Source organism: Lagenorhynchus albirostris, chromosome 14, assembly GCF_949774975.1.
Source record: "Lagenorhynchus albirostris chromosome 14, mLagAlb1.1, whole genome shotgun sequence".
NCBI lineage: Eukaryota > Metazoa > Chordata > Mammalia > Artiodactyla > Delphinidae > Lagenorhynchus > Lagenorhynchus albirostris.
The window spans coordinates 67,850,047-67,873,903 of NC_083108.1; the positions used below are offsets into that span (position 1 = coordinate 67,850,047).

Here is a 23,857-nt window from a genome sequence, read left to right on the forward strand (position 1 = left end):
GACTGCTGGCACGGTTCTTCCCATTTTATAGATGAGGAAACCAGGTAGAATGACAGGGGACTCAGGCTCTGAGGTCAGATGGAGCTGAGCTCCAATTCTGCCTCTGCCTTTGGGTGGCTGCATGACCTCAAGCGAGTGGCTAATGATTCGGAGCTTGCTTTTCTCTCCGTGAACTTGAACTGGTGTTGACACCTATCTCACAGCTGGCATAAGGAAGAACTGAAAAGCCACCTGAAAGGTGCCACGCACGGGGCTGGGCAGGGGCAAGGAGCTCAATATATACCTTCTCTTATTATTTGTTGAGCACTTACTGTGTGCCAGGGACGCCATATGTGTGCTCTCTCATCACTGTTACATCGGGGCTGACATTACTCTTCCCACTCTTCTTCTTCTTATTATTATTTTGACTTCGCCACACGGCTTGTGGGATTCAGTTCCCTGACCAGGGACTGAACCCGGGCAGAAGCAGCGAAAGCCCGGAGTCCTAACCACTAGGCCACCAGGCAACTCCTTCATCCCACTCTACAGGTGAGAAGATTGAGTCTCTCAGAGCCTAAGCAGAAAAGCAGAGCTCAGCACCAAACCAGGGCGGTAGGTCTCCAAATTCCACCTTTCTTGCACTCCACCACTTGGACACTGGTCCTCACTCTGCCCAAGCACGAGGCTTGGCCTCAGGAAAGTCCCTGAGCCTCAGTTTCCCCATGTGGACTATGAATATGAGGGGATGGGCTAAATGACTTCCAGGCCCTCACTCTGCTTGGCGTGAGAATGGCATGCAGTCAGCACCTGTGATGCAGCCTCCGAGAGCTCTGGCCCCATAGCATGGCAGGTTGTGGCCATCTGAGGTTCAGCTCTACGCCATCCCCACACTCTGAAACCTACAGGAGAGGGGATGGTTCAGTTCCCATCACTGTCCCTCCCTTCCTGGGCGGCCACAGGGAGATAGCTTACCTTCTGGAACCTCAGTTTCCCAACCTGTGAAGCGAGGCTAAGAAAGACCTTCACTTTATTGGGTTGCCGTGAAATCAAATGAGATAATGCTTATAAGCTGATTGGGAAGGGCGCTGAGGGCAGAAGGAGGGCAAGCGAAAGCCGGAAGCCCCCGTCCCCCACCCACCTGCAAGGTCAGATCATTAAGTCACTCAACAAATAGGTACTGAGCACCTACTGTGGGCCTGGCCCTGAGCTCAGCACTGGGAGTGCAGAGGTGACTGAGATGCACAAGGAACTCACTTTTCTCCTGGGAGGAAACAAAATAGCCACGGCCACAAGAAGATGTACAGATTACTTTCAGAAGTGGAGAAAACTGGAGAAGAATTTAAAGCAGGTAAGAGAATAGCCTGCCTGGGTGGGCGCAGCATGGAGCGGTGATCAGGGAAGGCCTCCACGAGGAGGTGCTGTTTGAGCTGAGAACCAAGTAAGCAATAAGAACGGCCTTGCCAAGGTGTGTAAGGAACAGTTCCAGGCAGAGGGAACAGCAAGTGCAAAGGCCCCGTGGTAGGATTAACTTTCTGGGGAAATCAAGGGCCTTGTAGACCCTCCATCTGGGGCACCTTCACGTGGCTTCCATTACATTCAGAGCAGTAACTAACCACCAGTGCCATCTTTTCTGCTCCCTGGGAGAGCGGGAGCCTGCTGACTCTTTCTTATAATTCCCCTTTATTTTACCAATCTGTATTTCAAAATTATGTCCTCACATCCCAAGGCCCCTGGGTAGCAGGTATATTTCTCCAAATTCCAATAAATAAGTACAGTAAATCCATGTGTTTCGGGGACTTTTTTTTTTTTTTTAAAGAAGATGTTGGGGGTAGGAGTTTATTAATTTATTTTTGCTGTGTTGGGTCTTCGTTTCTGTGCGAGGGCTTTCTCTAGTTGTGGCAAGCGGGGCCCACTCTTCATCGCGGTGCGTGGGCCTCTCACTGTCGTGGTCTCTCTTGTTGCAGAGCACAGGCTCTAGAGCGCAGACTCAGTAGTTGTGGCTCACGGGCCCAGTTGCTCCACAGCATGTGGGATCCTCCCAGACCAAGGCTCGAACCCGTGTCCCCTGCATTAGCAGGCAGATTCTCAACCACTGCGCCACCATGGAAGCCCTGTTTCGGGGATTTTTATGGGTCAGCCTGCCAGAGAAATGGGCCGGTTGCCTCGGAGGGCTGAGCCGACGGAACCGGCGAGGTAATTAGCTACTGAGTTATGGGGACCACTTGAAGTCTAATTATTGAGAGATCTGAGGTGCCCACCTTTTGGGTCCAGATTTACATGGCGCTGGGCGGGCTCCTCGGGTAGGCATGTCCGTGGGGAAGGGCAGCTGGCGGGTCTCAGAGAGAAGGGACTTGGAGGATCAGAGGGACCCCTAGAATGGGGTGTGTCTGAGCCAGGGCAGCAGAGCCTCCACGGGGAGCCATCTAGATTCTTCCAGCGGGTTCCTGCCGCATGTTCATACCTATGATTCCATTTCATGCCGCTGGTTTAAAGTTATCTCATGATATCTACTTGTTCACAGGTCTCTCTCTCTTCCCCCTCTCATTCATTCATTCATTCAATAAAGAGATCAGGAGCTCCCATCATGCATCAGAGGTGGATACAAAGGTTCAAGAGGTGAGAGAGAATCTCTTATTAAACCAGGGGCCGGAGAAACAGTCAGTGCATAATATATATTTTTTGCAAGAAGGCAAGTGTGCTCACTCGGTGTGGCCTTGTTTGCTCACCACTTCAATTCCAGGCTGTACGGTGTGGATTGCGTGTGCATGTGTGTGTGCACACACCAAAATTGAAAGGCTCCCATACACCGGGTGGCTGCTAGATGCTCAGGGCATTTAGTGCCCGTTACCGTTCACTCTCACCTTTGGCCTGGAAGGCTACGACAGCCTTCTCCCAGGTCTCTCCTCTTCTCCCCTACCCACTCGAATCTGAATCTGCCCCCTCCCTCCACGGCATGTAGCCCAGGATGAGCTGCTGGCAGTAAAGCAGATCTGGTCACCCTCCTGACCTCACCCTCCAGTCCTGGCTGTCCCAAAGGAGAAGCCAGAGTCCTAGAATGGTCTACGGGGTCCTGAGTGATCTGAGTCCCTATGACCCACCCTCACTGGCCTACCCCAGCCACACGGGAGGGTCTCCTCCCACTCTCCAGACTCAGTGTCACCTCTGGGCCTTTGCACGCACGAAGCCCTCTGCCAGGAGTGCTGGTCTCCCAGTTAAATGCCTGCCTCCTTGCCTCCTCTCTTTCGTGTCTCTGCTTGACTCTAATCTCTCTGCCCTCCTCTGCTCTATTATTTTCAGCCTTTATCACCACCTCTCATGATACATATTTATTTGTTCCTTGGTTATCATCTGTCACCTCCCCCCTTCCCCTAGAATTTCAGCGTTACGAAGGCAGACGTTTTGTCTCTTTGTGTCACCGCTACATTTTCGGTACATGTACAGTGACTGGAACGTGATTGATGCTCCACTAATAATTCTTTGAATGAACGAACGTACCTTTGCATCTACAACATCCAGTGCAGTAGCTGGCATTCAATAGGGGCTAAATGGGGACCAGTAAATAGAAAATAAGCTAAAAGGAGATCAGTTACATTATGCATGGATGACCAAAGAGTCGCAGGAGAGTGGGAGGGTCATGGGGGTCCTAGGAGGTGGGGCATCTGTTGAGGGCATTTTCCAAAAGCTAATGACACTCAAGCTGACAGATGAAGAGTGAGCAGGAGTTTGCCATGTGCCTCGTGTGGCTTAAGGGTCCAGGAGAAGGAAACGTCACATCACTTAGGGAGACCTGACAGAGCCTAGTGTCAACATTTGCAAGAAGGAAGGATGGACCCAGGGCTGAGACAGGGACCCAGTCTTGGAGGGGCTTGAATGTCCGGCTGGGAATTAGGACTTAAACCTGAGGGCCCGGGGAGACCCCATTTTGGGATGCTAGAGCAACCTCTTTGATGTTTATAGAGATAGCACGGTAGGAACAAGACAGCCCAGGAAAGAGAGAATAAGGGCTGATCTGAGTTGGTGACACTGGAGCCAAGGAAAGGAATAGACCTGCCCCTGCTGCCGAGGGTGGGCAGGGTGGTACAGATGGAATCCCTACATGGCTGCAGAGACAGTACGTGGAGAGACTAAAATTCCATCCTCCCCAAACAGGCAAGACGCAAAGAAAGCCTGAGCTCCCGGCTCCAAACTCAATTAACCAGATTTTTTAAAAAAATTGTAATTGCAGCTTTCATCTTTCTCCCCTTCTTCCTCTTCTCTTAAAAATTTTTATTGTATATGATTTTTGACAGCCAAAGACTCTTAGATGCTTGACGTGCCGTATATTAAGCAGAGTGGCAGCTGTGATATTGCCAAGCGAAACAAAATACAAAATTTACAGCAGTAACTTCTTCTCTCTTCAGGGTGGTTAATTATCTTAATTACTTTTATTATCTTTTAGCTTTTAAGATCCTAAATTGCTTATTTTTGCCTCTCCCGCCAAAGGCGACCACATATCTTTTATTAGCGCACGCTGAGTAGAGTCAGATGCACATCTTTCTGGTGAACTGTAAAGGAACTTTGATTTATACCTGACTTCTCCTTGTGATGTTAATTGTACTAACTGGTGAGAACGAAGTTCTGTGAAATATCGGCCGATGGCAGGAAACACACACGTGCACCCGCGCGCGCACACACACGCCTTCACGCACACTCTCCAAATCTGACAAATGCTTCCCTTTTCTTTTTTTATATCTCCTCCTCTCTCCCCTGCATTCTTTGTGCGATGTGGGGAAATCCATTTCTCTCCAGCAAACCTTAACTTGGGAGAAAAGAATTACAGGCCTTGCAAACTGTCATACTTTCCCGGGGAGACGGGGAAAGGAGATTTGGTTTGAAATAAATCCATTCACAGTTAACATTTTAAAGCAAAGGGAGAAAAAGGGGGGAGAAAATCACCAGGTACCTAGACTCGAGGATATTTCAGGCTGGGGGATCCTGCAACAGCTCAACCAGCTGAAGACGGACACGCGGAAGCCTGAGTTGGGGCAGCAGTGGTGGTGTCACAGGTCAGACGCTCAGTAAGTGATTTCATGAAGACTCAGTTTTGGAAGAGATGGCTCAGAGACCACGATCCGAAGCCAGAGCCTCGGGTCCAGATGTGTCCTGGAGTTGAGAATTATTGTCGGAGCTTTGAAAGGAGGAGCTCTCTGGGGAGACCTCTCTGTAGGGTTGTGACTCAGAGCTACAGCCTGAGATCCAGGTGGGCTTGGCGTTGAATCCTGTGTCTGCCAAGTTTGGGTTGTGTGACTCGGGCACACCCCCAAGCCCGTCTGGGCCTCAGCTTCCTCATCTACACAGTATGGGTGTGAATAATACTCTCTTCTTGGGACTGTGGTGAGGACTGACTAAAAGGGTGGCGTGTGTACAATAGCACGAGTTCTGCTGCCCCCTCAGTGCGATGGGAAACTAAAGCTCAGAGAGGTCAAGTCACCTGCCTAGGGTCACACAGTTTCACACAGGGAGACGATTACATCATTGTATCGCCTTCTCTGATTCTACCTGGGGGCTAGGGTTCTGCAAGCTCAGGCTGGGAAGCTTCAGGACCACCTGAGAAGGGGTGTGAGACAGACACCCAGATGGGGGAGGGCAGGGGTGGGAGTGGGGAGCTCCGCTGGAGGGGTGTGGAGAAATGTCTGTGGTTTCCTTTGTTCAAAGGGGAGGTTGGATTAGGAAGGGACAGGTCTCTTAGCTCAGGCTGCTATAACAAAAATGTCATAGACTGCGTGGCTTATCTATAGGAGAAATTTATTTCCGTCAGTTCTAGAGGCTGGCAGTCCCAGGTCAAAGTGCTGGCATGGCGGAGTTCCACTGACTTCTTGTGTTCTCCCATGGTAGAGAGAGGAAGCACGCTCTCTCCTGACTTTTATAGGGACACTAATCCCATCCGTGAGCGCCCCACCCTCACGACCTCATCTAATCCTAATCACCTCCTGAAGGTCCCACCTCCTAATATACCACCCCACAGGAGGGGTAGTATCCCAACATATGAATCTGGGGGGGATCCAAGCATTCAGTCCATAACAACAGGTATCCCCTTCCTGCTTCTCTTCAAACAGAGGAAGGTCAGGTTCATGAGCATTTGGGGGAAGATTCTTTGAGTTTTGCCTGCGGGATTGGGGCCCCGTTACCCCAAACAACCCCCCAGGGCCGCCCAGCAATGGACCCCAGCCTGGTCTGGGCTTGAGGCACCTGCCAGCCCCTTTCTGACCATCTCCTACTCTCTCGCTACCACCCCCTGCATCTCTCACGCTTTACCTCTTGGTGTCTGTGGTTCTTGGTGAGGTGACCCCTTCCCCCTCACCTCACTGCCGAACTTACCCAGTCTTAGCAGCGAAAGTCCCACATCCCACGTGCCTTTTTGGTCCCAGGCAAACTGGGACGGTCGGTCATCCTATATCTTGAGCCCTTTTCTCTCAAGGATTCTCTGGTCATTTTTCTGTTCCTGTCTGTCTGGCTCCATCATTCTGTCTGTCTGTCTCCTACCCGCCCCTGCTCCCCTGGCGTCCCTCCTTCCTTTCCTCCAGACTCTCCACCTCCTACTCTTTGGCAAGAAAAGCACTGCATTTGCGTCTCCAGAGAGGGCCGGGCAGCCAAGTCTAGAGATAAATGTCCAGGAGGGATGAGGGGAGGGCAGGGGAGCAGCCTCTGTCTGGGAGGAGAGAGGGGGCTGGCAGGTGGAGGGGAAGGGACCGCATCCTCCAGCCCCGCAGAGACTTTCTAAATACTCCCGGTTCTGCACATGAGGCTGTTTCCGTGTCGTGCCAGGGCCACTGGAGAGGCCTTTCCCGGGCTGGGGGTCTGGGGACAGGGAGCCTGACCCCCTTCTGCCAGTTCTGTGAATCTCTCCAGACTTTTGGGGGACCTGCAGCAGGAGACATGAGGGTGTAAGAAAAGCAGGTTTCAGGGTGGAGGGAGCGGGAACGCCGCTGACCCCTGAGAATTCTCCGGGGTAACCACTTGCCCTATGTGGCTACTCAGGGTTCTACACATGGTTAGTGGGACCGACGGACTGAATTTTAAGTTAAACTAGATTTTAATTCGTTAAATCTAAAATCAGATACTCTATTCAGTTATTGGAAAATGTTTAAGTGTATTTGGAACAACGTGGCCACGTGAATCTAGATGGGCCATGAGGATAAAATATACACTGGATTTCAAAGACTGGGTCCCAAGAATGAGTGTAAACTTCCTGATTGAACATTTTTAACTTTGGTTGCAAGTTGGAACAACAGTATTTCTGATACATTGGGTTGAAGAAAAGATATTAAAATTAATTTCGCAGGGTTTTTGTGGGGTTTTATTTTGCTTTTTAAAAGGTGGCTTCTGAATGTTTAAAATGATATATGTGGCTTGCATTATGTTCCTCTGGGACTGGGCTGCTCTAGGACTTGAGGACTGTCCCTGTCACCAAGGAGGTATTCCACAGGCCTCATTGCACTGAGACGTGAGACCACTTTCTTTGTGGCTGCTTTTAGCCTCTGGACTGTTCTCTTATTGTAGAGAAAAGAAAATGTTCCATCCAACTGAAATTGACAATTTTTAGAATGGAAGGATTAATGAAACCTCAGACTGGAAATGTCAGTTTCAAGGCTCCCCTGTCCATTCATACCCCACTCCATTCCTGCCACTCCTTGGGGATCAGGCAGCTGAGGGTGATGTCTGCCTGGATTAGAAGTCATTTTTATTTTTTATCTTTTTGTTTGTAAAATTTGTTGTAAAATTTCTATTTTATTTATTTATTTATTTATTTTTTGCGGTACGCGGGCCTCTCACTGTTGTAGCCTCTCCCATTGCGGAGCATAGGCTCCGGACGCACAGGCTCAGCGGCCATGGCTCATGGGCCCAGCCGCTCTGCGGCTCTGAGTGGGATCCTCCCGGACCGGGGCACGAACCCGTGTCCCCTGCATCAGCAGGCGGACTCTCAACCACTGTGCCACCAGGGAAGTCCTCTATTTTATTTTTTAAATTTTTATTTTATATTGGAGTATAGTTGATTAATACTGTTGTGTTAGTTTCAGGTGTACAGCAAAGTGATTCAGTTATACGTATACATGTACTTATTCCTTTTCAAGTTCTTTTCCCGTTTAGGATATTACAGAAGGGTGAGCAGAGTTCCCTGTGCTATACACTAGGTCCTTGTTGGTTATCTATTTTAAATACAGCAGTGTGAATATGTCTAGACGTTGAGGTCTTGAGTCTCTTCCTCTGACTGCTGGCTAGAGGCTCATCCTTTAAACTGGTTGGGTGGTCCCCGGGCTGGTATGGCTTTGCTAGGATGGCTGTAGCACCCTGAGGAAGCAGAAGGGGCTGATCTGGCACCCCGATAGACACACATGGTCGTGCAGGAAGCTCACATGTAGCTCAACAAATATTCTTTGAGCGTTTCCTATGTGTAGGCACCAACCGGGCAGAGAGGGGGCTATGACACTTCCCAGTGTCGGTGGGGAGACAGACATTGAACAAACACCTGCACTGCTAAGCATCTTGGTTACATGCGTTATCTCATCTGGTCATCCCACCACTACCATAAGGTGAGGCTGACTGTGCTCCCCATTTCACAGAAGAAGAGCCTGCGGTCAGAGAGGGGGAAGCCTTGCTCAGGGTGTGCGCACACTGGAGCTGGGGCTGCGAGCCTGGCTTCTGTGGCTCCAGAGCCCCGTAAACCCCTCCTCTGAGTCGCCTCCCCAATGCTCCCGAGGGGTCGGGATTAGGGGCGGCCTCCGCCCTCTGTGGCCTCGCCTCCTTCCAGGACTGCCTCCTCGCCTAGCTGCTTAGCTTTCCTTCATAACACTCTCCGAGTCCATCATCCCTGCTTGGAATCGAAACCCTCCGTGAACCAACATGTATTTTTAGCCTGCACCACCTCTTGGGATAATGAGTCTCATATGTTTACTTCCCACTGAGTAAAGCACTACAGCACTTTAATTTTTTCCTAAAATGCCTTTGAGTGTCCCTGTAGCTGTAAGTGAGGGGAGGGGAGTTGTAGGTGAGGGGAGGGGAGATATTTATGTGGCTTCTCCTCCACCATGGACCTCAGTCTCTCTCGGGCTGGCCCTGCAATGGAGCCCTTTAGACCTGCATCTGCACCTCCCCACCACTGGTCCTATGTGTGAGGCGGTGGGCGAGAGACTTCACCTTGCCGAGCTTGCTTTGATCCTCTGTACCTGGGGAACGAGGAAACTGATCCTGCAGACTGTGGGTACCACTGATGGGGTTGTGTGACGTGTACAGGGAAAGGAAGCCTCTCTGCCCACCTTTGGTGAGGCAGTATTTCTTGCATACAGGTAGAGTGAGAAAAGTGTGGATGGGGAACCCTACTTCTAGTCCGAGAGTTGTGAAACGCTTAGAATGCTGGCCAGAGTCCTCATAGTGGCCCTGATACCTCTCTGTCCTTGTCCTCTCCACTCTCCCTTGGTCACTCTGCTCCAGCCCCACTCAGCTCTTCCAAGCCAGGCATACTCCTGCCCCAGGGCCTTTGCATAGGCTGTTCCCCCTGCCTGAAACTCTCTTCCTTGCAATAACTGCCTAAACACCTCCCTCTGATCTTTCTAGTCGTTCTTCAAATGTCATCTTCTCAATGAAGCACCCGTGGACCACTCTATTGAAAATCGCAACCCCTCCCTCTGGTCCCTGCATTTCCCTTGCTCTGTCCTGCGTTTTTCTTCTATAGCATTTATCACCTTCTATCAAACTCTATAACTTACCTACTTATGAGTTTCATTCTGTCCACCTCCTCAGGGGCAGGGATTTTTCTTTGTCTTGTTCCCTGCTGTATCTTCAGCACCCATGATGCTGCTTGACACACACCAGGTTCTCAATAGATGTGGGTGAAATGAATGCATCGTCTTTACTCTCAGCTTCCCAAGTGGTGTTTGCACGTTGGTAAATGTTATTATGCAACAAAAGCAACAATAGCAGTTGTTGGGGGAATGTCCATGGCCAAATGCATTTTGTAATAAACTGATGTCATAGAGGAGGGCCTTATATTGGACAGGATGCATCATCCTTGCTGGGAAAAGCCAGTCTAGACCCACCCACCCATTTCATATGTCAGGAAACTGAGGGTCTTGGTCTCTGAGTCTTGACTCAGATCTCTGACTTTCTAACAGCTCTGCCTGGTTCTCTATACCCCCCTGTATCCCTGCTCCTGTCTACCCCGTTAGTAAGGGGGTTCTTAAAGATCTCATGTGGGTGGCCAAAGTCTGTAGGAAATGGGGGTGACCCTCCCAGAGCATGTGCGGAAGCTCTGACAAATATGGTTCCAAGAAACTTCGATTCAGGTTTGCCTTCCTTTATTAGTTTGTGGCCCAGATTTGGAGGGCCATTTAATTTAAAAAAATTTGTTATTTTTTTAATATGCAAAACTGAATGGGCTTTGATTTTTAAAAATCTCTAATTTTATTGAAAATGATCATGACACTGTTATGTGATGACCAATACTCAGGTTGGCACTGAGGACTTTACACCTTGATTTTGTTATAAGTTCCCCTTGGTGGTCTCACAAGGCATGAATGGGCCCATTTTACAGATGAGGAGACTGAAACACAGAGGAGGCGATTTACCTAAAGTCACAATGCTGGTGAATGGAAGAGGAGCTGAATGGGATTCAGCCTAGCCTGCCTTATTCTGAAGACTGAGATTTTTACCTCTGTGTGGGAAGGGAGATAAATGATGGGGAAAAACATCTCATAATTCTTAAAAGAGAAGAATAGACTATGGTAGACCCTGTCCCCTTCTCACCAAAACAAAACAGATGAGATACCTTAATTTCCATTTCCGTCAATGTAATGAGAGGGTATTTTATTGTTTTATTTAGAGACTTTGCCCTGTGCCTGTTTCTTTTCTTTTTTTTTATACTTGACATCATATTTGCTATGTAATCTTGTGTCTTTTTTCCTTTTCAATGACTATTATGTTACAATTATATTTCCATGTTGTTACTCATTTTTGTAAACATTTCAATCGCTGCATAATATTCTGCCTACAGATAAGTCATAATTCATTTTTCATTTTCCCTTGGGTAGACATTTAGGTCACTGCCCATTTGGGGGCTCATATATAATGCTACAAGGAGCGTCATTCTCTATGCACTGTTTTCTTTCAATATCGAAGGTGTTCCCTCAGGAGCTGGAGCCCAGGGCCAGGGCATGTCTGTTTGTGAAGAGCTTAGTTGGTAGCATCATATCGCTCCAAAGACATCCTGCCCTTGTGTTACATCCCCAGCAGGAATACATGAGGGGGCCCTTTTCACCACATCCTGATTTTCTTGGACAAGTCACCTTAACAACAACAACAAGATTTTTTAAAAATTAAAGGCTTTAAATGTTAATTGCTTTCATTTCTTTTTTCTCTGATTCCCACTGAAGCTGAGCTTTCCCCATATGTTTGTCAACCAGGTACATTTCCACTTTTGTAAAGACTGTTTATGGGAGGAATAATCTTAAAGTTAGAATGTGAAAAGTATTCAGATGCAAGAAATGAAGATGGGGACTAGAAAGCAGGTAGCAGACCCGGAGATGGTCCCCAGAAGGCTGATTTCACTTCCCTCCTAGGTTACAAACCGTACTGATTCACTGCAGTGGGCACTGGGTCTAGGATGGGACAGGGGCTGGAAAGACGAAAATATGAACAAGGTTCCACACGGAGACGGCCCTTATGTTGGAGCCAAGAAGATGGGTAGGTCGTCTGTGACCCACCTACCGTCCAGAATCCAACCCCCTCCCCACTCCACGTATAGACAAAGGAAATTATGCTCCACGGTGTTCTGGGCTGTGATGGGATCACTCAGGGGTAAGGGAGTACAGGGCAGAGCCTGATCCAGACTAGGGATCTGGAGATGGGGAGAGGCAGCCAGCTGGCGAAGCACCTTCCTCCCCCCCACAACCCCGCCACCAGCACAAACACCCACTTTTCTGTCCCTCAAACACACCTAGCCCTTGTAGAGCCTTCACATATGCTGTTCCCTGTGCTTGCAACACTCTTCCTCAGATCTGCAGAGGGTCCTCAGCATGGACGTCTTGGTCCAGACGTCATCACCTCAAGGAGGTGATTGCTTCTCAGACTCTCCCTTCTGAGACCCTCTCTTCCCTTCATGGCTCTGAGCTGAGTTGGAAATATCTGTGAATCCTATGCTGTGATCCTCTGGGAAGCTTTCAAACAATAGTGATGCCTGGACTCCGCCCCAGACTAATTAAGCCAGGACCTCCGAGGGGTGGGTGGGGGCCAGGGTTTGCCCTAAAATCTCCCCAGGGGGTTCTAATGTGCAGCCAGGACTGGAAGCAGGACCCACCCAGCTCTGCAATGAGAGCTTCGCTAACGGCAGAAACTGAATCCTGCCCTGGGCTCTACCCAGCACCTTGCCTGGCATTTCTGCCCTGCTTAGTTTGTTTTGAAGAAATGATTATTCCAAAGAGGCCCCAACACATTACAAGTCAGACACCGCATAGTAATGTCCCCATTTTCCAAATTAGGAATCTGAAGCTTGGGAAGAGGAAGCAATGTGGCCACTGTTCCCCGCGTGGATTGGAGGAGAGGCTGAAGCAACGTTGGGGTAGGGAGGGGGACCATCCCTGTGTCACTTAGAAGACTGACAATTAAGATTTGAAAAACACGGAAGGGAAGTGAGCGGGCTTTGAGTCTACCTCTTTTGAAAGAATAAATAAAAAGACTGCGTGTCTTTAAAGCAATGAATGTGGAAAAAATAATAATAAGGCACCTCATTCTGTGTCCGCTCCTGGGCTTGTCTGTATTCCGGTGGCAGCCCGGTCCACATACACATTCGGCACGCAGCACTTGCAGACACTTTTTAATAGAATCGCTTAAAACAATTAATTACCAGAGTTTTCATTCAAGCTGCAGCGAAAAAATACGCCGGCAATAAAAGGCATTTATCCGCGGGTTTCTCGAGGCCTGTTTGTTATTAAGATGTAAATTAAATCATCACAGATGTTCCATTTTTTAATCTAGGCCTGGAAAGATCAGGCCCAAGCGTGGCCTAAACGGGTTTATTTCATTATCTGCACATTCATTAGAAACCCACCATCTTATTGGATATCATTTTTCTTGGGTGCCTTTTTCCCCCTCTTCTTAAACAAATTATCAGGATAATTTGCTCATTTCCCTTTCTATTTGTTTTTAGCGCTCAGCAGTCCCGGGCTGGGGTCCCAGAGCCGCAGGGCGAGGGGCTCTGTTTGGGGTCTTCTGGGGGTGATTGGCTCTCCCGGAGGTGGGGAGACGCAGCATCTTCTCCAGATGTGGAGTTGGGGAGGATGGTCTGGAAATTCCTGTAAAACATTTCCCTCCCCCAGTAGTGCTGCAGAGTGGGTGGAGTTGAAACCCATGGCTCTAGCTCATAAAGAGTTTAATTTCTGAATCAGAATGAACTGTCACGTGATTAATAACCTCCTTCCCATAGCAGAGCCCGCCTCTCTACCCTAGTCGCCATCTGAAATTATCCCGCAGCCTCTGCTTCTTTATTTTCCACTTCCATCTGGGCTGTCAACCCCATAAGGGTCAGGGCTGCATCTGCTCACCTCTGTGTGCTCAGAGCCCAGCCAAGTGCCTGGTACAGAGTAGGTACTCCGTTAATAAATAAATGCATTTTAAGGGTTGCTATTAAAACACCCGACATGGTTCTCAACACACACAATCTCATTAAACGTTCCCCCCGTCTCCAGCAACTTAGAAAAGAGGTAGTGTTATCACACCCATTGTAACCATGAAGTCACCAAGTTGCAGAGAAGGGCAGGGTGGTACCCAAGGTCATGACTGCCAGATGGAGGGGTTAGGATTTGAACCCAGGTCCCACTGGTTCCAAATCCCTGTGATTTAACTCCTCACTGTTCTATGGATGGGCACTGGGCGTTGAGTCCCAAACTCAGCAGAGTGTTTTAACACTTATTTATTTGGGGCCAGGCACACCGTGTGAGGCATGGGAAGTGCTCAGCACAGCCCAGGAGGCCCTCAGAAGAGCATAGGCATCATTTTGTCACTTGCAGCATCATGTTGTCACCATCCAGTGTGCCTGTGTTGTAGACATCGAAGCCGACATGCAGCCAGCCATAGGACACCTACATGGGCTGAGTCTCAGGACCGGCCACATAATTTGCAGGGCGCAGTGCAAATTGACAAATGGGGCCCTTTCTTCAAAATTTATATGAATTTCAGGAGCATGAAAACAGAGCATGAAGCCAAGTGCAGGGGTCCACAGGACCCTGAGTGACCGCAGAGGTGGCATGCCCATGAAGCTGGTCCTGCTGAGACCCCCCAGCTAACTTTCCCAGTTCTTTCCACCACATACACAAAAGCAGGACGATCCCGGGCAACCGAGCTTCTAGGCTGCCCACGCCCCACCTCCCTGACCCCCCTGTCTTCCTGCCTTTCCTGCATCTTCATCCTATTTACGGTTGAAATAACCCATTGGAGCTTGTGTAACGCTCGTAATTGGGAGAGGATCGACCCTTGTGGTCACAGTCTGTACTCTTAGGTCTTGCCTTTCTCCAACAGCCAAATGAAGTAGATACCCCTATTCCCATTTTGTAGGGCAGGAAACAGAGAGGGTGGGTGACTTGTTCAAGGTCACACAGCCTGTAGATTTAAATCCTGCTCTCTGTGTCACCAGTGTCTGTTGGACCTTCTTCTTTTTAAAAATAATCTTGGGGCTTCCCTGGTGGCGCAGTGGTTGAGAGTCCGTCTGCCAATGCAGGGGACAAGGGTTCGTGCCCCAGTCCGGGAAGATCCCACATGCCGCGGAGCGGCTGGGCCCCTGAGCCATGGCCGCTGAGCCTGCACATCCGGAGCCTGTGCTCTGCAACGGGAGAGGCCACAACAGTGAGAGGCCCGCGTACCAAAAAAAAAAAAAAAAAAAAAAATCTTTTGCAGAAGCCTACTACTCCAACAAAGTAGAAGCCCAAGCGCTTTGTCGGAAGTGGGGATGAGTGTCTGAGCCTTCCCCTTCATCCCCAGCAGCACCAGGATCAGGAGGAATGCTCTTTCCCAGAGGGATGTCCTTTGACAAGGGCAAACAGTTAGTAAGAGGTGCATGAACTTGGATCTGCCGGCGCCCCTGCACATCTGCTCCTCCCAGAAGTCAGAAGGTGTTTGCTGGACTCTTTAACATCTAATGCCACCCCTTGGCGGCGGTGGTGGTGGTGGGGTTACGGCAGAGTGCCCGGCTCAGGCAGCCCTTAACCTTACCAGGGAATCCGGACCGTGGGAGACCATCAGAGCAGGAGGGTCTTGGAGCAGCGATGGGGACCCCAAGAGGTGAAGGGCCCCCACTGGGCAGAGAGAAGACCATCCCTCAGAGGCACCGGCGCGATCCCCCCTCCCATTCGACGCGCCCTGTGTATAGGCGCAGCGGTTGCCTGCTGTGAAATGATCATTTTCTGCTTCCTGCCTGTGCATGGTCTCATGTTTTCATCAAATTCTGAAGAAAAAGAATGGGAAAATATTGTGGCTTTTATCCCCCCCTGCGTGCTGAAGAAATTGCCTTTTTATGAAAGTCCTTTTGCTTTCGTGAGTGTTTCACAGACTCCCAGGGCCAGGGGGACCCCTTAAACATCTAGCCTCATGTCCCCAAACCTCCCTGCCTTGGGAAGGTCCAGAAATACCGGGTTGGGATCTGGGGATTGAGCAGGGCAAGGGGTAGGAATAAGAGGGAGACACTTTTGGAGAAGAGAATTGAAAACACGCCACGTGTATCGCTCAGCTCCCGGGAGGCTGTTAGAAGGAGTTGGTGCAGTCGCCCTTGGCATCCAGAGAAAACCTGGTGTCAGGCGAAAAGGCACAGGCTTTGTGAGCACACAGACCGGGCTTCCAGACCTATCTACGCAGGCTGAGTGACCTCCGGCAACCGCCAGGACCTCTCTGAGCCCGTTTCCTCATCCAGGAAATGCGATGGCGATCCCCACCACGTAGGGGCGCTATGAGGGTTAAATGAGGGGCTGTTTATGAAGCTCCCAGTGTGGCGCCTGACACGCAGCATGCTCTCAATACAGGACAATTTGCCACCCACCCACCTCATTTCCCTTTAAGCCATTTTACGACAAAAAATAAATCTCAGGAGATTAAAATCTCTTTCTTACCCACCCCCTCCCTCCCCCAGTTGGGTCCATGTTGAACATATAAATAGTTGGGGAGAAAGAGCTTGGCCACGTTCCTGCATAATTGCACCTTGGAGTCATCGAAGGTAGAACACCTGCCATAAGACACCTGGCAGCTTGCGCTCACACGTCTCTGGGTGTCCAGCGTGCTTCACGTACGGCCGGCACCGGGAGAGGCGGCCTCGGGTGTGGTCCGCCCGGCCAAAGACCTTCATCGCTGTGCAGAGGTCATTGAAGGATTCATGTTTTCTTATCGCATTTTTCTTCTTTTTCAAAATTGAGATCTTCGTGATGAATGAAGTTGCAACCTTAGAGAATAAACTCACATACGCATACACAGTCATGCACACATATGTATGTATGCAATGCACACATATGAACACTTGTGTGTATATATATATAGGTGCGCTCATATGCATACACATACATGTACACATCTATTTTATTACATATATGTGATAAAATATATTTTAAATCTTTAAGTAAGATTCTGGTACCAATGGGTATCTGTCTCACTGCTCTTAGTTAAATGGTTTAGCTTCAGGGTCCCCGCGAATGTCATGTATTGAACGTACATAATATATTTATAACAAAGCAGCAAGAGTCTACTTTAAGAAAGAAAAAAGGACTAGGCCTCTTTAGCAGCTAAGAACAAAGCAGCCAGGAAAAGCAAATTAGCAAGGAGTAATAAGAACTAGAATTAGGGCTTCCCTGGTGGCGCAGTAGTTGGGAGTCCGCCTGCTGATGCAGGGGACACGGGTTCGTGCCCCGGTCCGGGAAGATCTCACATGCCGCGGAGCAGTCGAGCGCGTGAACCATGGCCGCTGAGCCTGCGCGTCCGGAGCCTGTGCTCCGCAACGGGAGAGGCCACGACAGTGAGAGGCCCGCGTACCGCAAAAAAAAGAAAAAGAAATAGAATTAGACCACACTTGCATAGTTTCTTGCAGAATTCTCTTTCTTGGGGTGACGTCACTATGGATTTTGCTCCTTTGAGGGCGCTGCTCGTGAATCATTCTTTTGGTTTGTAAATAAAGTCCCATTTGATAGATTTCTTTCAGAGTAAGGATATGTTTGGTCAACATTAAGAAAATTTTCTTACAAAGTTTATTCGTCTTCTTTTTAAATGAATTCATTTTATTTTTTCCCAGGCTTCTAGAACGTTCCAAGCAAGATTTTACTTCCCATGCCAGAAATTTATTATTGGGGTTTTAAAAAATTTTGTTTTCCTTTTGGACTCCCATAGTTATTAGTCCTACGGTATGATTCTTTTCATTTTTCTAAAGAAGTTTCTGAAATCATTTTTCCCCAAAGTAATGGGGTACAAATATTTTTTATAAAGCAGAAGACAAGGAATTGAATTTCTATTTGCTTTTCTAAAATATAAATTTATTTTTTATTTTATTTATTTTTGGCTGCTTTGGGTCTTCATTGCTCCGCACGGGCTTTCTCTAGTTGCGGCGAGCGGGGGCTACTCTTCGTTGCGGTGCATGGGCTTCTCATTGCGGTGGCTTCTCTTGTTGAGGCACACGGGCTTCAGTAGTTGTGGCTCACGGGCCCTAGAGCTCAGTAGTTGTGGCGCCCGGGCTTAGTTGCTCCACGGCATGTGGGATCTTCCTGGACCAGGGCTCGAACCCGTGTCCCCTGCATTGGCAGGAGGGTTCTTAACCCCTGTGCCACCAGGGAAGCTCTCTATTTGCTTTTTAATGTTCAGTTTAGTTGGTGTTTATGGTACAGGTCTTTTGCACCCTGCATCGCACCACACACTAAAGGGTTTATGTAAGAGGGGCTCTATGCCAAAGTATCTTTCTTTGCGGAGATCATCCAGATGGGGACATAATATGCCTTTGAGTCATTTGAAATTCATATAATATACATATACTGACATACAAATAGTGTTAACTCTCTGAAAGGCTTGGGGGCTGCCTTCTCCCTAAGGGTGAAGTGTCCTTTGGCTTCAGTTGGGCCCATGGGATGGGGGAGGGGGGCACAGATGGATTGATTGGGGTGCTGGACCCAGCCCACTTGGGGACGCGTAGGACTCTGTGGAAAGGCAAAGACCCAAGTTCTCGTTGCTGCTGCTGCACTGTTTCTGCTCCTCTCTAGGGCCACTGGGGAGCTCAGAGTGGATTTGCAGCCGCATTTCGAGCCATCCGAATTCCATTCTGAAGGGCAGAGAGGACAAACTCGCGGGGACCTGGGCACCTCCCCTTGCTGTTTGCGTCTCTGGTTTCCCCTGAATCTGTCTGACAACCGCCAGCAGTAACACTCCTGAAAAACCCTGAGTGTCCCTGACACCCTCGGTGGGACTCTGGGAGCACTTCTGGTCCCTCTCCCCTTTCATTCTGTTCATCTTCCTCCCCTTTCTCTCTCCTGAATGCCTTCTCTATTTTATTTCCTCTCTCCTTTCTCTCTTTTCCTTTCCTTCTCTCTTACCTCTTCAGTCGTTTTCTTTTTTCCCTTTTCTCCTTTTTCTCTGGCTAATCTGTTCCTCTCCTTCTCCTTCATTTCTCCATCCCTGTCTCTCCTCCCCTCCCCTCATTTCCTCACAATTTCTTCATCCCCTTTTCACTTCCCTTTTCTTACATCTCACCTTCTAGCACCTTCTCTTTCCACATCCTTTTTACTTTGCTCTTCTCTCTTTCCTACTAGGCTCTTCTTTGTCCTGACTCCTCCCACCTCCCAGTTTCCTGTCTCTGTGTCACATACACTCCCCCTACCCCCCACCCCCCACTTCCTAGAGAACACAGCAGAGGACTCAGGACCCAAACATTTTGTGCCCTTGGTCTGCACTAAAGGCACAGTGTCCTTACCAACCTGAAAGACCAAAAAAAAAAAAAAAAAACCCCGAAACAAAACAAAACAGAAAACCCCAAAAGAAAAAAAACAAAAGGTAATGCGGCCAAGTCACTCTGATGCCGAATGTCCTGCGTCTGACACAGGCGTGAAGCACCAGGAGGTTCTTCTACTGATTTGCTCGAAGGGGGATCACCTGCTCTCCCAGAACTGTCAGCTTCTCAGACGGTTCTGGAGGTGCCAGGAGCCTGGGAACAAAAACGCCTCTCCAGGCTGCCTGACATCCCACGTTAAGCACCGGGACAGATCTGGTTGGACTTTCTGGGGGCCAGGGCTCCTGGGTGGCTTCAGGTCATGTGTTTTGTGATTTCAGCCCTGGCGGGGCTGAGGCTGGGGGCGGGGAAGGGGCCTGGCTCAGATGGAAAGGTGAGGGGTGTTTGTGGGGACCGTGCAGGAGTCTGGAGACCCAAGCATCCAGGGCTGGCCCGTCCTTTTCACATGCGGGGCCGGCAACTCTGCTGCATCTGAGTGGGGACACCCACCCTCCGCCCCAAGGACCCTCCAGGGGTCAGGGAGCAGGTAGGTGTGGGAAAGATGAATAGGCAAGCCTGGACCCGCCATCTGGGCTCACTGTCAATCTTCTCATTCATTCCTTCATTTATTCGACAAGCATTCATCAAGCACCTGTCGCGTACAAGACACTGCGCAGATAGCAGTGAATGACCACGGGGACCTGGCACTCAAGTATAGCTGAGGAGACCATTTCAAGAGGGCAAGGAGGACCTTAGCATGTAGATCTGGACACGTGCTTACCTATGAGCCAGAAATTCCACTTCGAGGTGTGCACCCAACATTCCTGCCTCTGTGTTCACCAGATACTTACAGCAGCAGTGGTTGTGATAGGCACACACTGCCCATCAGTAGTAGAATGGAGACATAAATGGTGGTCCACTGCCATGATGGAGTCCTGTATGGTGGTACAAGGAGTGATCTACAACTACATGCAGAGCACTGATGAATCTCACACTGAATGAAGTGAGACACAGAGGAGATCAAACTATGGTGATTCCATTTTTTAAAAATCAAGAAACTAGGGGGCTTCCCTGGTGGCGCAGTGGTTGAGAGTCCGCCTGCCAATGCAGGGGACACGGGTTCGTGCCCCGGTCCGGGAAGATCCCACATGCCGCGGCGCGGCTGGGCCCATGAGCCATGGCCGCTGAACCTGCGCGTCCGGAGCCTGTGCTCCGCAACGGGAGAGGCCACAGCAGTGAGAGGCCCACGTACCGCAGAAAAAAAAAAACAAAAAAAAAAACACCCCTGTTAAATTTCAATATGTAGTCTAAGAAAATAATCACTATCATTTAAATAGAGCTTCACAGTTTACTGAGCTCCTTTTACATATATAATCTTAAAGTTAGTTCTAGGATAACCTGCATGGTAGACGCAGACACTCTGTCGGATCTGTAGACCCTCCACGAGCAGGGGTCCTCACCTTCTTGCAGGCGTCCTGTTCTGCTGTGGCCCGGCGACGAGCTGGAGGACCCTGGCTACACCTCCTTCTTCTAGCTGCTGAATCCTGGAGCAAGCAGGCTTTGTATAACCTTCTTATTTTGTAAAACCTGTGTCAGCCAAGAAATCACAAGAGAAGCATAAAAGGCCAGGCAAATTGCTTTATTAACTGAGCTAATAGGCCCTGTAGGTGAAAGTGCCTCACTACCTATCAGGTAATTAGCCATCCTGGAAGTCTTCTTTGTCCAAGGTCTCGGAGAGGAGAAGTCCCCCTTTGTCGCAGGGAAGCAGCCCACTTTCCAACCGACACACTAATTGCCCCATCAGGGGCTCACACATCTGCTGGAGCACACCTGCTGGGTCAGGGAGGTTGAGTCCCAGGGGACCTGGGTGCCTGGGTCAGTGGGGATTGAGTGGATGCCCTGGGCTGGGCACCCAAAAGTGTTTGCAGCCAGGATAGAGAGGAGGGATTCGTTCCTCTAAGAGGGTGCCTCCCTGCTCACAGTTCTCCCTGGCTTCTCACATCTTTCTGAAACACTGAGACCAGCACTTTTCCAGCATGAACGCGCTTTCCCCGGGGATTTTGTTAAAATGCAGATTCTGATGCAGCAGGTCTGGATGTGGCCACAATTCTGATTGTCAGCAAGCTTCCAGCTGACAGGGATGCTACTGGCTCATGGACCGCACTTTAGGCAGCAAGGCTTAGAGACTTCCCTGCACAGACTTGGACGCTGGGTCCAAATGGGTTCTATGCCTGGCCACCCTTCCGTCTTGGCTCAGAAGCCCCTGTCTGGCATCCTAGGCTGCTGGCTGGCCCTCTGGTGCTCTCACGACCTCCCTGAAGCCCATCACAGTGGGGACCACGCAGTATTGTAAATACCTGTTTCCGTGTCATGCCTGGGCTCCTCCTGGAGGACCATCTGGGCCCTATACATCATGACCCCGTTGTCTAGCATGGGGCTTGGCAGACAGCATCCCTCACAGGTGGCACCAAATTGAGCTGGATCGTGTACCCTGCTCTGCCACTGCAGCCATGCCTCCCTTCACCATTCTCAGCCTCGCTTTTCTCGTCAGCCAAGTGGGCGCGGTAATAGGCAACCTGCATCACCTACTCACCAGCTGGGGGATACAAACAAGGTCAGGCTGCTCTCTCTCTTTCCTTCTTTGTTACTTACTTTGGGGAAAGTTTATCTTACATAGAGTAAAAGGCACAAATTGCTGGATGCGAGTTTATATGTGTATGTACCTGTCTTAGTCATCTTGGGCTGCCATAACAAAATACCACACACTGGCTGGCTTCAACAACACCCCGGAGGCTGGAAAATCTAAGATCAAGGTGTGGCTGATTCTGTTCCTGGTGAGGACTCTCTTCCTGGCTTGCAGAAGGCCACCCTCTCACTGCATCCTCACACGACCTTTCCTTGGTGCTGTGTTCAAAAACAAAATTTAACTGAGTAAACTTGAAGACCTAATTGGCTTTATTCAATGATTCCTGAATTGGACAGCATCTCATATGACAGAGATATACTTCGAGGGGTTACACAACATGGAAGGCTTTTACAGTAAGGAGGACGGGATAAGCAAAGGAAGTAAGAAGAAAAAAAATGTCAGTTCATTGGAGGAAAGTAAAGATTCAGCTGACGACGGCTTCTCATTGGCGGAGCCGCAGCATTCTCCATTAGCTGGGCTTTTTGCTGGGCAGGAAGGAAATCCTCCTTCTACCTGCTGGGGTGGAGAAGTAGTTGCACTTCCCATTTGGGAGGGCAAGGTACATCACTCCCTGTTGGGGTCAGTTACTGAGGTCTTCCTGTTGGGGTAATTGATGGTGAGTGGTAGGGTGTGAGAGCTTCCTCTGCAGGACTTCTGGACTCTAATTTTATTTTATTTTATTTTATTTTTTATTTTTATTTTTTTTGCGGTATGCGGGCCTCTCACTGTTGCGGCCTTTCCCGTTGCGGAGCACAGTCTCCGGATGCGCAGGCTCAGCGGCCACGGCTCAAGGGCCCAGCCGCTCCGCGGCATGTGGGATCTTCCCGGACCGGGGCACGAACCCATGTCCCCTGCATCGGCAGGTGGACTCTCAACCTCTGCGCCACCAGGGAAGCCCATTGAGTCCAATTTTAGTTAAAGTTTCCTTTTATTAATTTTCACAGTGCAGGGGGGAGAGAGAGAGCACAAGCCCTTTGATGTCTCTTATATGGACAGTAATGCTATCATATAATGACCTCACCATTCATATGACTCATTTCACTTTAATTACCTCCTAAATGCCCCATTTTCAAATATAGTCACATTGGAGGCCAAGCTTTCAACATATGAATTTTGGGGCGACACAATTTGGTCCACAGCAATATCCCTAAAACTAGCGCCTAGAACGAGGCAAGGATATTTCAGGCACTTCAACAATCTCTCTTATGCCCCGTCTCAGTCCATGGCCCTCCTTCCAAAGGTGACCACGCTCTGACTTCTATGACTCTAGTGTTTCTAGCTCTTGAACTTCATACAAATAGAATCAATCCGTATGTACTCTTTTGTGTGCGTCTGGCTTCTTTCCCTCCATGTTATGACTGTCACATGTCTGTCCTCCTCCTCTTTTTCCTCATTCTGCTTCTTCTGCTTCTTTTCTATTTTTCTGAGTAGTATTCCATTATGTGGATATACCACAGCTCGTTTATCTTTTCACCTGTTGATGGGCTTTTAAGTAGTTTTCAGTTTTAGGCTATCATGAATAATGCTGCTGTGAAGGTTCTTGTAGGTCCTTTGTTTTAAAAAAATATGTATACGCTTCTGTGTATATACATGCATTATGACCCAGAAAGGAACTTCTTGGGTTACAGTCTATGCATTCAGCTTTTGTAGCTATGACCGAACTGTTTTCCAAAGTCGCTGAACCAAGGTGCACTCCGATCAGTGGGTATGAGAGTTCTAGTTGCTCCATACCTTCCCCAACACTTGATAATATCAGGCCTTCTATTTCAGCTATTCCGGAGGATGTGTGGTGATACACCATTATGGCTTTAATGTGCATTTCTCAGATGAAGAATGATGTTGAGCCATTTTCATATGCTTAGGGACCATTTGGAAATTTTCTTTTTTGAAACCAAAGTCTTTTTTAACTATTCAAATGTATCAATCAACCCTCCACCCGCCAAATTTACCAGGGGGTCCAACCTCTCCCTCTACTCCCTGGAGGCCTCTTCCTTTGCCAGAAAATTTTCCAAGAAGTATGATCTGAAAGGGTCATTCCTGCTTCTAAAACCAAACAGAATACACTACAATCTCATCCATAAAGTATCAGGATCTAGTTTCCAGTCCCCACAAGGTGACGCTGTTGAAAACTAGCCTGAGGCAGCCTGGTGCCCCCCTGTCCTCTGCTCTGAGGACGCTGCTCCACATCCTTGCCCAGGTTCCAGGGATGCTCCAGGATGAAGGTT

The 23,857-nt window shown here is 49.2% G+C and overlaps 1 long non-coding RNA gene across 1 annotated transcript in view; it reads right to left on the minus strand.

The window, feature by feature from the left end:
• Window positions 1-17,719: 17,719 nt before the first annotated feature.
• LOC132504478 (uncharacterized) overlaps window positions 17,720-23,857 on the minus strand; it is a 647,091-nt gene continuing 640,953 nt past the window's right edge. The window contains exon 3 of the long non-coding RNA XR_009534905.1: window positions 17,720-17,762. This is a non-coding gene — a long non-coding RNA (uncharacterized LOC132504478). The remainder of the gene's footprint in view (window positions 17,763-23,857) is intronic.